This window comes from Bufo gargarizans, chromosome 9 (genome assembly GCF_014858855.1).
Source record: "Bufo gargarizans isolate SCDJY-AF-19 chromosome 9, ASM1485885v1, whole genome shotgun sequence".
NCBI classification, from domain to species: domain Eukaryota; kingdom Metazoa; phylum Chordata; class Amphibia; order Anura; family Bufonidae; genus Bufo; species Bufo gargarizans.
This window is the reverse complement of record NC_058088.1, coordinates 86,020,144-86,037,037: the sequence shown is the minus strand read 5'-3', so window position 1 is coordinate 86,037,037 and position 16,894 is coordinate 86,020,144.

Sequence of the window (16,894 nt, the reverse complement as noted above, 5' to 3'; positions counted from 1 at the left end):
ACCTCAACATTTTTGGTAAGTTAGTACACAAAGGTCTCAGGACTAGTTCTTGACTAGGTTTGCACACACTGCAACAGGGATTTTGGCCCACTCCTTCACACAGATCTCCTCTAGATCTGTCAGGTTTCGGGGCTGTCTTTGCTTGGAGCCGAGAGATGTTGTATATACACTCACCTAAAGAATTATTAGGAACACCTGTTCTATTTCTCATTAATGCGATTATCTAGTCAACCAATCACATGGCAGTTGCTTTAATGCATGTAGGGTTGTGGTCCTGGTCAAGACAATCTCCTGAACTCCAAACTGAATGTCAGAATGGGAAAGAAAGGTGATTTAAGCAATTTTGAGCATGGCATGGTTGTTGGGGCCAGACGGGCCGGTCTGAGTATTTCACAATCTGCTCAGTTACTGGGATTTTCACGCACAACCATTTCTAGGGTTTACAAAGAATGGTGTGAAAAGGGAAAAACATCCAGTATGCGGCAGTCCTGTGGGCGAAAATGCCTTGTTCATGCTAGAGGTCAGAGGAGAATGGGCCGACTGATTCAAGCTGATAGAAGAGCAACGTTGACGGAAATAACCACTCGTTACAACCGAGGTATGCAGCAAAGCATTTGTGAAGCCACAACACGCACAACCTTGAGGCGGATGGACTACAACAGCAGAAGACCCTACCGGGTACCACTCATCTCCACTACAAATAGGAAAAAGAGGCTACAATTTGCATCAGCTCACTAAAATTGGACTGTTGAAGACTGGAAAAATGTTGCCTGGTCTGATGAGTCTCGATTTCTGTTGAGACATTCAAATGGTAGAGTCCGAATTTGACGTAAACAGAATGAGAACATGTATCCATCATGCCTTGTTACCACTGTGCAGGCTGGTGGTGGTGGTGTAATGGTGTGGGGGATGTTTTCTGGGCACACTTTAGGCCCCTTAGTGCCAATTGGCTATCGCTTAAATGCCACGGGCTACCTGAGCATTGTTTCTGACTATGCCGATCCCTTCATGACCACTATGTACCCATCCTCTGATGGCTTCTTCCAGCAGGATAATGCACCATGTCACAAAGCTCGAATCATTTCAAATTGGTTTCTTGAACATGACAATGAGTTCACTGTACTAAAATGGCCCCCACAGTCACCAGATCTCAACCCAATAGAGCATCTTTGGGATGTGGTGAAACGGGAGCTTCGCCCCCTGGATGTGCATCCCTCAAATCTCCATCAACTGCAAGATGCTATCCTAGCAATATGGGCCAACATTTCAATGCCACGTAGAATTAAGGCAGTTCTGAAGGCAAAAGGGGGTCCAACACCGTATTAGTATGGTGTTCCTAATAATTCTTTAGGTGAGTGTATATATACAGTGAGGAACAGAAGTATTTGAACACTGTAATGACCGACGTCACGCACAGGGAGGAAAACAGGGAAAGCCCTGCCCAAGGGAGAGGGAAAGGTGGTGACCCCTAACTCTCCTTGCGGCTGGCACCTGACTGCCCTGACGTCCCTAGACGGGTTCCTCACCCATGCGGCGATCACGTGCCTAAACCCTGGCTTTCCCTGAAATGAACCCTAGATAATGAACGGGCCGGTGGGATCGCTAGTCCTCACCACTGACACTAAGAGGGAAACACCAGGGAGAGGACAGACAAACAAAGATAAACACAAACACCCAGGTGGACGACAACAATTGTCCACAAAGGTCCAACAGGGATCCGGAGGGTAGCGTTCTGGATCAACTACCAGAGAATGCAGCAACACAGCTCCAGTGGGTCAGAATAGATGTCCAGGCAGGAAGCTCTATATCTGGCAACCAGAGAAGTGTGAGAGGGGAATATAAGGAGGATTGGGAGTGCTGGACAAGGAACAGCTGAGAGAAGGAGCTACGGATCCCTGAGTGAGCCAAAAGGGTTTGCAAAGCAAACCCAGAAAGCTACAATAAGGAAACATCCCTATCTTACATAGAGCGTGCAGCCAACCGCTGCGACCTTCTGACCCCGGGTACAACGGAGTCAGGCGTGGCTCTTGACACCCTCGTGACAGTACCCCCCTCTCTACGAGGGGCCTCTGGACACTCAGGACCAGGTCTCTCAGGATGAGAGGCATGAAAAATACGAACTAGCCTGTCGGCGTTTACCTCAGACTCAGGAACCCACATTCTTTCCTCGGGACCGTAACCTCTCCAGTGCACCAGATATTGGAGAGAGCGGCGGACCCGACGAGAATTAATAATTTTGGATATTTGAAATTCTAAATTACCATCCACGACAACAGGAGGGGGTGGCAGCGGTGACTGTTCTAGAGGTGGAACATATTTTTTGAGTAACGACTTATGAAAGACATTATGGATTTTAAAAGTCTGAGGCAACTCCAGGCGAAAAGCCACGGGGTTGATGATGGCTACAATCTTGTACGGACCAATAAACCTAGGACCCAGTTTCCAAGAGGGAACCTTCAATTTGATATTCCTAGTAGATAACCACACATAGTCATTCACTCCTAGGTCCGGACCTGGCGACCGTCTCTTATCAGCCATGCATTTGTATTTACCTCCCATATTTTTCAAGTTAGCTTGCACCTTCTGCCATACCGATGAAAGAGATGACGAAAACCGTTCCTCTTCGGGAACCCCAGAAGACCCCCCCTCTTTGAAAGTACAAAATTGGGGATGAAAACCATATGCACCAAGAAATGGTGACTTGCCAGTGGATTCCTGACGGCGATTATTTATGGCAAACTCAGCTAAGGGTAAATATGACGACCACAACTCTTGGTTTTCAGACGCAAAACATCTTAGATATGTCTCCAGGTTTTGGTTGGTACGCTCAGTCTGTCCATTCGACTGACGATGGAAAGCTGAGGAAAAGGACAAGTGAACCCCCAAACGGGAACAAAAAGCTTTCCAAAATTTAGAAATAAACTGGGTTCCCCGATCCGAAACAACATCGGAGGGGACCCCGTGAAGCTTCACGATCTCACTGACGAATACCTGAGCAAGAGTTTTAGCATTAGGTAGTGCGGGTAACGCAATGAAGTGTGCCATTTTGCTAAACCTGTCCACTACTACCAAAATAACTGTTTTACCTGCAGACAAAGGTAAGTCAGTGATAAAATCCATAGACAGATGTGTCCATGGTCTATTGGGAATGACGAGTGGTAATAGAGACCCTGCAGGACGTGTATGTGAAACTTTTGCGCGCGCACAGGTAGAACAAGAAGACACAAAATCCAATACATCCTGACGCAACCTTGGCCACCAAAAACGACAAGACAATAGCTCCAAGGTTGCTTTACCACCCGGGTGCCCAGCAAGTGCCGAATTATGATGTTCCTTTAATAATTTGAGACGTAGGTTCAACGGTACAAACAATTTCTCTGAGGGGCAAGAGACCGGGGCGTCCCCCTGGGCCTCTAACACCTTCCCCTCCAAAGCAGAGTGTACCGCAGAGACAACCACTCCTCTTTGAAGAATGGTCACCAGATCACTCACATTACCCCCTCTAGGGAAACAACGAGATAGTGCATCAGCCTTGGTATTCTTTGCCCCAGGACGATAGGTAATTACAAAGTTAAACCTGGTAAAAAATAGCGACCACCTAGCCTGTCTAGGGGTGAGACGCTTAGCTGATTCGAGGTACAGCAGATTTTTGTGGTCCTGTAAACACAATGACGGGGTGGACTGCCCCCTCTAAGAAGTGACGCCACTCCTCAAACGCAAGTTTAATAGCTAACAGTTCCCTATTGCCAATATCGTAGTTCTGTTCTGCTGCAGATAGTTTTTTAGAAAAGAAAGCACAAGGACGCCATTTGCCAGGAGACGGACCCTGAGACAGTACAGCCCCCACTCCCACCTCTGATGCATCGACTTCAACAATAAAAGGCTGAGAGACATCAGGTTGGACTAGTACAGGTGCCGAGGTAAACCTCTCTTTTAGAGAGGAAAAAGCAACTTTAGCGGCGTCAGACCATTTAGAAAAATTAGTCCCCTTCCTAGTCATGTCAGTAAGGGGTTTTACGATCACCGAATAATTTTTAATGAATTTCCTATAGAAATTCGCTAAGCCCAAGAACCGTTGTAATGCTTTGAGGTTCTCAGGAAGATCCCAATCTAAAATTGCCTGGACCTTCCTAGGATCCATACGGAAACCTGACGCAGATAAATAACAACCTAGGAATTGTATCTCCTGCACGGCAAAAACACATTTTTCAATTTTAGCATATAATTCATTCGTCCGTAGGACCTGTAGTACTTGTCTGACATGCTCCTCATGTGTTCTCAGATCAGACGAATAAATTAAGATATTATCTAGGTATATTACCACAAACCTGCCGATTAGATGACTAAAAATGTCATTAACGAAATGTTGGAAGACGGCAGGAGCATTGGTCAGGCCGAAAGGCATAACTAGATTTTCATAATGCCCCTCAGGGGTGTTAAAAGCTGTTTTCCACTCATCCCCCTCTTTAATACGAATCAGATTGTAGGCCCCCCTAAGATCGAGTTTGGAGAACCACCTAGCACCCGCAATCTGGTTAAACAGGTCAGGAATGAGAGGAAGAGGGTATGGGTCTCGGATGGTTATCCGATTTAATTCACGAAAATCTAGGCAAGGACGCAGGCCCCCATCTTTCTTTTTAACGAAGAAAAACCCTGCAGCCACGGGTGAAGAAGAGGGTCTGATGTGTCCCTTAGCCAAACTCTCGGAGATATAATCCTTCATGGCTTGTCTCTCTGGACCTGAAAGATTATATAACCTGGTCTTGGGTAATTTTGCGCCAGGAATAAGGTTAACCGGGCAATCATAAGGACGATGAGGTGGTAACCTCTGACAACCCTTTTCAGAAAAAACGTCCTCAAAGTCCGAAACAAAAGTAGGTAGGGTAGCTATGGAGGCGACTAAGCAATTGCTATTTAAGCAATTTTCTCTGCACGGCTCACTCCACTCCAATATCTCCCTGGCCTGCCAATCCACCACTGGATTGTGCGCTACCAACCAGGGAAGACCCAGCACTACCGGAGCGGGAAGCCCCTCCAGAACATAACATGAGAGCATCTCGTTATGGTGGTCCCCTACCCGAAGGTGTAAGTTATGAACAATGTGGGTGAGATTTCTCTGAGACAGAGGAGCAGAATCTATAGCAAATATGGGAATAGGTCTCTGTAGTGTACAGAGAGACAAACCCATAGTGCGGGCAAAATGGGCATCTATCAAATTTACCCCTGCTCCACTGTCTAGAAAGAAAGAAATAGTCTGTCTTATCACCAAAAACAATAACCGCTGGCAACACAAATTGTGATGTACGTATGGAGGAAACGTATACCCCCCGGCTGACATCCTCCACACAGCCTGGGGTTAGTAGTTTTCCGACGGTTTTTTTGTTTCTGAGGAAAGAAGGACAGACATTAATGAAATGACCCCTCTCCCCACAAAAAAACTAACCCCACGCCTACGGCGAACCTCAGGAGGACGGACCTGACGAGTAGTTCCTCCTAGCTGCATTGGCTCGTCTAAGTCCGTACAGACTAACTGCTGCTTGGGAGGGGTTACCAATGGCTCCGGTTTTTTCAACCTGTCCCTAAGACGTCTATCTATACGGATAGAAAGGGACATAACTGCATCAAGGGAAAAGGGGGTCTCATACAATGCAAGCGCATCCTTAACCCTTTCGGATAACCCAGAGCAGAACTGACTCCTGAGAGCCGGGTCGTTCCATTGGGTATCCGTAGCCCATCTACGGAAGTCAGAGCAATACTCCTCTACCGGCCGCTCTCCTTGTAGGAGTCTCCGTAATTTTGATTCAGCCAGTGCGACTCGGTCAGGGTCGTCATATATGAGACCCAAGGCCCCGAAAAACTCATCCACTGACCGAAACGCCTGAGAATCAGTAGGTAAAGAGAACGCCCAGGACTGCGGGTCCCCCTGCAGCAGGGAAATAACAACCCCCACCCGCTGTTCTTCATTACCGGAGGAGTAAGGGCGCAGCTTAAAGTATAATTTACAGGCCTCACGGAAAATCAAAAACTTGTCCCTTCCCCCAGAAAATCTGTCAGGGAGAGGGACCTTGGGTCCCGCAACAACCTGGTTACCAGTAGCAACCGCTGGACTTGCGGTCTGTTGTAATTGCTGCTGTTGCTGGAGGACCGACGCCTTCAATCCTGCCACCTCCAAAGACAGGCCATGAGATTGTTCGGACAGAGCAGCAATTTGATCCATACTGGATTCTAAGTAGGTAAAAAAAAAAAAGTTTTTTTTTTTTTTACCTACACAAAAATAAGGGCCAGATATAATGTAATGACCGACGTCACGCACAGGGAGGAAAACAGGGAAAGCCCTGCCCAAGGGAGAGGGAAAGGTGGTGACCCCTAACTCTCCTTGCGGCTGGCACCTGACTGCCCTGACGTCCCTAGACGGGTTCCTCACCCGTGCGGCGATCACGTGCCTAAACCCTGGCTTTCCCTGAAATGAACCCTAGATAATGAACGGGCCGGTGGGATCGCTAGTCCTCACCACTGACACTAAGAGGGAAACACCAGGGAGAGGACAGACAAACACAGACAAACACAAACACCCAGGTGGACGACAACAATTGTCCACAAAGGTCCAACAGGGATCCGGAGGGTAGCGTTCTGGATCAACTACCAGAGAATTCAGCAACACAGCTCCAGTGGGTCAGAATAGATGTCCAGGCAGGAAGCTCTATATCTGGCAACCAGAGAAGTGTGAGAGGGGAATATAAGGAGGATTGGGAGTGCTGGACAAGGAACAGCTGAGAGAAGGAGCTACGGATCCCTGAGTGAGCCAAAAGGGTTTGCAAAGCAAACCCAGAAAGCTACAATAAGGAAACATCCCTATCTTACATAGAGCGTGCAGCCAACCGCTGCGACCTTCTGACCCCGGGTACAACGGAGTCAGGCGTGGCTCTTGACACCCTCGTGACAAACACCTTACGATTTTGCAAGTTCTCCCACTTAGAAATCATGGAGGGGTCTGAAATTCACATTGTAGGTGCGTTCCAACTCTGAGAAACAGAATAAATAAAAAAAATCAGGAAATCACATTGTATGATTTTTGAAGAATGTATGCACTGCTGAACATAAGTATTTGAGCACCTGAGAAAATCAGTGTTAATATTTGGTACAGAAACCTTTGTTTGCAATTACAGAGGTCAAACGTTTCCTGTAGTTCTTGACTAGGTTTGCACACACTGCAACAGGGATTTTGGCCCACTCCTTCACACAGCTCTCCTCTAGATCTGTCAGGTTTCGGGGCTGTCTTTGAGCAACACAGAGTTTCAGCTCCCTCCAAAGATGTTCTATTGGATTTAGGTCTGGAGACTGGCTAGGCCACTCCAGAACCTTGATATGCTCCTTACAGAGCTACTCCTTGGTTATCCTGGCTGTTTGCTTTGGGTCGTTGTCATGTTGGAAGACCCAGCCACGACCCATCTTCAATGCTCTGACTGAGGGAAGGAGGTTGCTGCTCAAACTCTCACAATAAATGGCCCTATTCTTCCTCTCCTCAATACAGTGCAGTTGTCCTGTCCCCTTCGCAGAAAAGCACCCCCAAAGCATGATGTTACCACCCCCATGCTTCACAGTAGGGATGGTGTTTTTGGGATGCAACTCATCCTTCTTTTTCCTCCAAACACGACGAGTGAAGTTTAGATCAAAAATGTCTATTTTGGTCTCATCTGACCACATGAATTTCTCCTATGCCTCCTCTGGATCATCCAGATAGTCATTGGCAAACTTCAGAAGGGCCTGGACATGTGATGACTTGAGCAGGGGAACCTTCCGTGCAATGCATGATTTCGAACCATAACGGCGTAGTGTTCTACCGACAGTGACCTTTGAAACTGTGGTCCCAGCTCTCTTCATTTCATTGACCAGCTCCTTCCTTGTAGTTCTGGGCTGATTCCTCACCTTTCTTATCATCAGTGATACCCTACGAGGTGAGATCTTGCATGGAGCCACAGTCCGAGGAAGACTGACAGTCGTCTTTAGCCTCTTTCATTTTCTAACAATTGCTCAAACAGTTGATCTATTTTCACCAAGCTGCTTGTCAATTGCCCCATAGCCCTTTCCAGCCTTGTGGAGGTCCACAATTTTGTCTCTGGTGTCTTTTGACAGCTCTTTGGTTTGTCCATGGTAGTAGTTGGCGTCTGACTGACTCTGGGGTGGATAGGGTCTTTAAAGAGCTCAGACAGGTGCTACTAAGTTAGATTAATGAGTGGAGTAGAGGTGGACTTTTTAAAGGCACAGTAACAGGTCTTTGAGATCCAGAATTCTTGCTGTTTCTCAGGTGTTCAAATACTTATGTTCAGCAGTGCAAGACAATTTTTCAATTCTGTCTCTCAGAGTGGGAATGCACTGCACCTACAATGTGAATTTCAGACTCCTCCATGATTTCTAAGTGGGAGAACTTGCAAAATCGCAGGGTGTATAAATACTTCTATTCCTCACTGTATACATATACACAGTGTTTTAGTCTTTGCTCCCTAGAAAATACATTGTCTGGTGCCCAGTTGTATATATTGCATATTTCTAATTAATTTTCAATAGTGCCCAATGGTGGCCGAGTGGACTGGATTTGTTGGCCTGACAATATAGCAGCTAACATATTTCCAGGTGAGTAGATTGCGTGTGAAGGTCTCATGTCCTCCAGAAACATTTCAGACACGTTATGTACTATATAGAGCCATTTTATAATTAATGGTCTTTCTTCTTCTTTTCTTAGCATTTGTCGTTAACGTTGTCCTGTGAAGGTGTCTCCATTGAACCCTGAAAAGCTTCAATAAGATGCAAGGTGTGGAGCACTAAGACAACTAAAACCATCATCGGTGCTGGATATGGATCTTTTGTATCAAGAGGCAGATTCCAAGCTTGGTCTCTGTCCTCAATACTGGATGTGACATCTACCAGACTTTCCAAATACTGAATGCAATAATAACCTGGACTTTCCATAGCTACCTCATGAAATGTTGGCTTTTTATCCCCTTAAACAAGGGAAGGGCAGTCCTTCAGCCATGTTTCCCTGGAGGTTTCCTCCACTAGTTTTTTTTTTCCTTTCCTGAGTGCTGAAGGATGACTCTTTGTGATTAAGGGGTTCACCATCAACAGGGCCATTTAAAAGCCACAGCACTGTTAACAAATAAGTCATTAAATGAGGTAGCAAACAATGTGTCCGAGTCTCTTTATTGATTATTATGGGCAATGCATTTTAACTAACATTACCTAATAGAGACTGGGGAATTTCATGGTGGTGACCAGACCATGCCCTGGAAGAGACATGAAGAAGGTAGTAATGGCAGGGCTGCATTTTCCCATAGACATATACATCTATAGTGTTTTACATTGTATGGGTATTATAAAAGTGATTCATTAACCCCTTAAGGAACCTGCCATTTTTCACCTTAAGGACCAGGCCATTTTTTGCAAATCTGACATGTGTCACTTTATGTGGTGCTAACTTTAAAACGCTTTTACTTATCCAGGCCATTTTGAGATTGTTTTCTCGTCACGTATTGTACTTCATGACATTGAGCAAAAAAAAAATATATATTTTTATTTATATAAAAATTCAAAATTTACCAAAAATTTTGAAAAATTAGCTAATTTAAATTTCTCTACTTTTATCATAGATAGTAATACCTCCAAAAATTGTTATTACTTTACATTCTCCATATGTCTACTTCATGTTTGGATCATTTTGTGAATGCCATTTTATTTTTTGGGTACGTTAGAAGGCTTAGAAGTTTGGAAAATCACAGCTAGGACAGTAACCCGTCAAAGGGGAGATATCCTTATAGTGGTGTAATTACAAGTATCACTATCACAGGGTACCACTATAGTATAAAATGTAACCTTTATTATACTGTTATATTAAAATAACCCCATATATAGCACATATTGAACAAAACAACAAATAATACATATAGTCGGGACTCGATGGTCGTCAGTCTTCCCTGATATAGGAAGGGTCAACTTCATAGGCAAGGTGATTGTCTTGACTTGGGGCTCTTTCCCTATTAATCACCCTAAACTTGGGCGATCCTGTATTCGGGAACCTCCTATATACCCAAGGATGGCCCTGAAACCAGGTGATACCGGCCCACCCTGTTGGGGTGGGATATAGTTGATAATGTGGCCTAATCTAGATACACAAAAAATTATAAATGCGGAATGTATCAAGTATATATTTGCTCATATATGATGATGGAATTCATATACCCACAATGAAAACTATTATGAACAAAGCAACCGTCCAAATAGATGCCAAGTACACTTTAAACTCTATTGTATATTATTCATATTCTATAAGGGTACCTTGATAGTTATAAAATACCAACACATACACTCACCTAAAGAATTATTAGGAACACCTGTTCTATTTCTCATTAATGTGATTATCTAGTCAACCAATCACATGACAGTTGCTTCAATGCATTTAGGGTTGTGATCCTGGTCAAGACAATCTCCTGAACTTCAAACGGAATGTCAGAATGGGAAAGAAAGGTGATTTAAGCAATTTTGAGCGTGGCATGGTTGTTGGTGCTAGATGGGCCGGTCTGAGTATTTCACAATCTGCTCAGTTACTGGGATTTTCACGCACAACCATTTCTAGGGTTTACAAAGAATGGTGTGAAAAGGGAAAAACATCCAGTATGCGGCAGTCCTGTGGGCGAAAATGCCTTGTTCATGCTAGAGGTCAGAGGAGAATGGACCGACTGATTCAAGCTGATAGAAGAGAAACGTTGACTGAAATAACCACTCGTTACAACCGAGGTATGCAGCAAAGCATTTGTGAAGCCACAACACGCAAAACCTTGAGGTGGATGGGCTACAACAGCAGAAGACCCCACCGGGTACCACTCATCTCCACTACAAATAGGAAAAAGAGGCTACAATTTGCACAAGCTCACCAAAATTGGACTGTTGAAGACTGGAAAAATGTTGCCTGGTCTGATGAGTCTCGATTTCTGTTGAGACATTCAAATGGTAGAGTCCGAATTTGGCGTAAACAGAATGAGAACATGTATCCATCATGCCTTGTTACCACTGTGCAGGCTGGTGGTGGTGGTGTAATGGTGTGGGGGATGTTTTCTGGGCACACTTTAGGCCCCTTAGTTCCAATTGACCATCGTTTAAATTCCACGGGCTACCTGAGCATTGTTTCTGACCATGTCCATCCCTTCATGACCACTATGTACCCATCCTCTGATGGCTTCTTCCAGCAGGATAATGCACCATGTCACAAAGCTCCAATCATTTCAAATTGATTTCTTGAACATGACAATGAGTTCACTGTACTTAAATGGCCCCCACAGTCACCAGATCTCAACCCAATAGAGCATCTTTGGGATGTGGTGGAACGGGAGCTTCGTGCCCTGAATGTGCATCCCTCAAATCTCCATCAACTGCAAGATGCTATCCTAGCAATATGGGCCAACATTTCTAAAGAATGCTATCAGCACCTTGTTGAATCAATGCCACGTAGAATTAAGGCAGTTCTGAAGGCAAAAGGGGGTCCATCACCGTATTCGTATGGTGTTCCTAATAATTCTTTAGGTGAGTGTATATGTAAGGTCCCTTTGTCCCAATTCCAACGCGTTTCGCCCAGTATGATAAATCAGGCTCATCAGTTAGAAGTTTGGAAGCAAATCTTGAAATTTTTCATAACATTTCTAAAACCCACTTTTTCAGGACCAGTTCAGGTCTGAAGTCACTTTGTGAGGCTTACATAATAGAAACCACCCAAAAATGACCCTATTTTACAAACACCCCTAAAAGGTATTCAAAACTGGTTTTACAAACTTTGTTAACCCTTTAGGTATTCCACAAGAATTATTGGAAAATAGAGATATAATTTTTTTTTTAAAAATCACTTTTTTTGGGCAGATTTTCAATTTGAATCCATTTTTTCCAGTTACAAAGCAAGGGTTAACAGCCAAACAAAACTCAATATTTATGGCCCTGACTCTGTAGTTTAAAGACACACCCCATATGTAGTCGTTAACTGCTGTACAGGCACACGGCATTGCGCAGAAGGAAAGGAACACTATACGGTTTTTGGAAGGCAGATTTTGCTGGACTGGTTTTTTGACACCATGTCCCATTTGAAGCCCCCCTGATGCACCCGTAGAGTAGAAACTCCAAAAAATTGACCCCATTTTAGAAACTACACCCCTCAAGGTATACAAAACTGATTTTACAAACTTTGTTAACCCTTTAGATGTTCCACAAGAATTAATAGAAAATAGAGATAACATTTTAAAATTTTACTTTTTTGCCAGATTTTTCATTTGCATCCATTTTTCCAGCTACAAAAGCAAGGGTTAACAGCCAAGCAAAACAATTTTTATGACCCTGATCCTGTAGTTTACAGAAAGACCTCATATCTGGTCATAAACTGCTGTACGGAAAGGAACTCCATAAGTTTTTTGGAAGGCAGATTTTGCTGGACTTGTTTTTTGACACCATGTCCCATTTAAAGCCCCCCCCCCCCCCCCCGATGCACCCCTAGAGTAGAAGTTCCAAAAAAGTGACCCCATTTTGGAAACTATGGGATAAGGTGGCAGTTTTTTTGGTACTATTTTAGGGTACATATGATTTTTGGTTGCTCTATTATTACACTTTTTTGAGGCAAGGTAACAAGAAATAGCTGTTTACAACATTCACCTGACAGGTTAGATCATGTGGTATTTTTATAGAGTACAAAGCGAAAAAAAAAATGATTTTTTAGTGTCTCTACATTCTGAAAGCCATAGTTTTATTTTTTAGGCGACTGTCTTGTGTAGGGGGCTCATTTTTTTCGGGATGAGAAGTTTGATTGGTACTATTATAGGGTGCATTGCTATTACACTTTTTGTGATGTAAGGTGACAAAAAATTGCTTTTTTTTCATCTTTTTTTTTACGGTATTTACCTGAGGGGTTAGGTCATATTTTTATAGAGCAGGTTATTGCGGACATGGCAATACCTAATATGTCAACTTTATTTTTGTAAGTTGTACACAATGATTTTATTTTTAAAACAAAAAATTTTTTTAGTGCCTCCATAGTCTGAGATCCATAGTCTTTTCAGTTTTTGGGCGATTATCGTAGGTTGGGTATGATTTTTGCGGGATGAGATGACGGTTTGATTGGTACTATTTTTGGGTGTGTATGACTTTTTGATCACTTGCTCTTACACTTTGTGATGTAAGGTGTGACAAATACCACACATCGTTCCCGCTTGACATCAACTACGTCGAGCTCACGAGACGCGGTATTGTCCCTGGTTACCAAAAACGTGACATTACATCATCTTGGAGGAGCAGGTAAGTTTAGGTTGGTACAGTTTACACACACACCTCCTGTCCACGCGGGCACAGAGAGGCAACAAGTTGAGAGAGCCTTTTCACTGCCGCAGTGAAAACAGCGCTGTCTCAGCCTGGGAAATATGCCACCAGCTTCTCGTTTGATATAAGCCCGATCCGCTAACGGGATTATATAGGGTCAGAAACCAAGCCACAGTAGTCTTTAACTAGGCCAAAACACGGATGTGGGGATTCGTGATCGAGATACAAGATAGCACAAGATTAAATTATATGTTTAATTACTGTAAGGGCACACTAGATTTAACACAATATACACAGAGAATATACACAGTGGTCTGAGGTTACAGATACGGGTTATATGGGTACAACAGGGTTAAGCGCTGTAAAAGTCAGTTACCGGGTAAGATGAAAGTTCCTTTTGGTTGTGAGATGTTCTTTGCTGGAGTCCACATAAAGGGCCGTGATCTTAGCTAGTTCCTGGGTCCCTCTAAGCACATTTGTAAGATGTGACCCTTCTTCAGAGAAAGACACAGCTGCTTGCTGGCACAATCCTTTTTAACCTGTAGCCGGCCCGTCCCCTCCCGGCCTCAGGGAGGGGTCCACTCCCCCTCTTCTGGGCTGGCAGCAAATGACCCACAAAACCCTTTAGGGTTTATAGCTCCAGATCAGAGCGTCACAGGGAGATGGTTCAGGGACCAACGGACCTGCCTGGGTTACAGCTACAAGTAGAGTCCAAACCTGGTACCGTTATGTGGTTTCTATGGGGAGATATGGATATCTCCCTCCCATGACCTCGTCCCATTAAACAAAGACGATGGGCACGTACATCGTGGCCACAGGGACACAAATATGTATCTGGTTTGCGCCTGCGATGGCCAAGTAATTCATAATTCCTTATGAAAGGTAGGTGCCAACATGTCTGGGAGGTCTCATTGATACTGGGCAAGGGCTGATACCTCCTGCTGGGGGTTTTCCTGCAGGATTTAGCTTGGCTCCAAGCTGGTTGACTGAGGTGTGACCTTCTCCACCTGGGGCCTCCTTGAAGCCTGGACCCCTGGCGCTTTCTTCCTTGCCAGCTGACACTCAGATGGCTGGGGGGCTGGAAACTTATTTTGCATGCACACTGATGAACCTGCCAAAAGGTGAATCAAATGACAAGCAGGGCTGGGGCTCTGAAGCAGGGCCCTCCTGTGGAGTTCACTACCTCTTCTATCTGTCAGCAAATGGGGGTGTGAGGACATGACTTTTTTCACACGTTTTTATTTTTTTACGTTATTCACCTGAGGGGTTAGGTCATGTAATATTTTCATAGAGCAGGTTATTGCGGACACGGCGATACCTAAAATGTTATTTTTTTTTTTTATGTACGTTTTACACAATGATTTAATTTTTTAAACAAAAAAATCATGTTTTAGTGTCTCCATAGTCTGAGAGCCATAGTTTTTTCAGTTTTTGGGCGATTATCTGAGGTAGGGTATGATTTTTGCGGGATGAGATGACGGTTTGATTGGCACTATTTTGGGGTGCGTATAACTTTTTGATCGCTTACTATTACACTCTTTGTGATGTAAGGTGACAGAAAAGGGCTTTTTTTACACAATTTTTATTAAAAAAATGTACGGTGTTCACCTGAGGGATTAGGTCATCTGACATTTTTATAGAGCAGGTTATTATGGACGCGGCAATACCTAATATGTAAACTTTTTTTATTTACTTAAGTTTAACACAATAGCAACATTTAAAAAAAACTATGCTTTAGTGTCTCCATATTTTGAGCAATATTTTATTTATTTATTTGTCCAATTGTCTTAGTTAGGGGCTAATTTTTTGCAGGATGAGGTAATGGTTAGATTGGTACTATTTTGGCAGGCATACGCCTTTTTGATCACTTGGTGATGATGAAAGGTGACAAAAAAATTGTTTATTAAGCACAGTTTTTATTTTAATTTTTCATGGTGTTTATTTGAGGGGTTAGGTCATGTGATATGTTTATAGAGCCGGTCGATACGGACGCGGCGATACCTAATATGTCTTTTTTTCCCCTATTTTTAACAAAAAACTTTATTTGGGGAAAATGCAGTTGTTTTTTCACTTGAAACTTTTAATTTTTGAGGGGGAAAACTTTATTTATTCAACTTTTTTCACTTTATTTTTTGTCCCACTTTGGGACTTCAACTTTTGGGGGTCTGATCCCCTTTTCAATGCATTCCAATACTTCTGTATTGGAATGCATTGGCTGTATGAGTAATACAGTGTGTATTACTCATACAGCTTCATGCCTGTGAGATCCAGGGGGCTGGATCTCACAGGCTCTCCCCTGGACGGCATCCCCGATGCCTAAGGAAGGCATCGCGCTGCCTTCCATGCCATCGGGTCCCCGTCACAACACCCAGCACTGACCGCAACACATCAAGGGTTAATGCGCCGGCATCAGTGATTCCACTGATGCAGGCACATGCAGCAGGGGTTCGTCTATCAGTGACTGCCGGACCCCTGTCGCTGATCGAGCGGGCGCAGCTCCTGCACCTGCCCGATCACCATGAAGTACATGTACATCACGGGTCTTTAAGTCCCGGAAAGAAATGACATACATGTACGTCATGGGTCCTTAAAGGTAATTCCAGATAGAACAAATTATCTCCTATCCAGTTATCACTAGGACTTGTGTCCCCTTGTTTGAATCGAGTGCTGGTCAAGCATGTGCACTGCGCCATTCCAAGTCTACGTGATTGCTAGAGATAGTCATGCAATACTCTGCTAAAGTATTAATGGAGTGGCGGTTCGTATACTCAACCAGTAATTATCAATTAATGGTAATGAGGGATTGTGGTGAGTTGAGTCAAAGATTTACAATGCATGTGTTACCTGCATTAAGGACCTCTCATTCCTCAGATGTGTTTTGACACCATGTGCTGAACCCCTAGCTATACCTCTGTTACTAATGGCTGGGCACAGTATGTACCATTGGACTACCATTGAAAAGAGTATATACCACTGTTGATTTGTAACCACAGGCAGACTGTGAGTATCAAATACTACTTATATTATGATTACAACTGCTTATATAGGCGCATAATAGATCAATGGCGGTGAAGACAAAAGGACTATTTGGCAATACAGGTATATAACACTAGTCAGTGGCTTATATGTCCGTATAAACAAGTTATAGTAATTGGCCCTGTAAAGCAATCTCTTGTAATTTTTGGACAGTTTTAGATACCAGGGTACAGTGGTCCCTTAAGTTACAATATTAGTTAGTTCCGGGGTAACCATTGTATATTGAAACCATTATAGCTTGAGTTCATAACTCTATGGAAAACCAGTAATTGGTTCAATGGTCCAACAACATCACCCCCCAAATAAGAAAAAGTAAAGCTTTAAGAAAAATAAGCAGATAACCAAGACAGATAAAGCAAGTTTTCATATATATATATATATATATATATATATATATATATATATATATATATATAGATAGAACAGTCAGGAATAGCTGCTGGAAGTTCTAAATCAGTTTTGTGGTGAGGGCAGAAGCTTCTTCAGGGTCTTACATAGTACATACATTTAGCAGAAA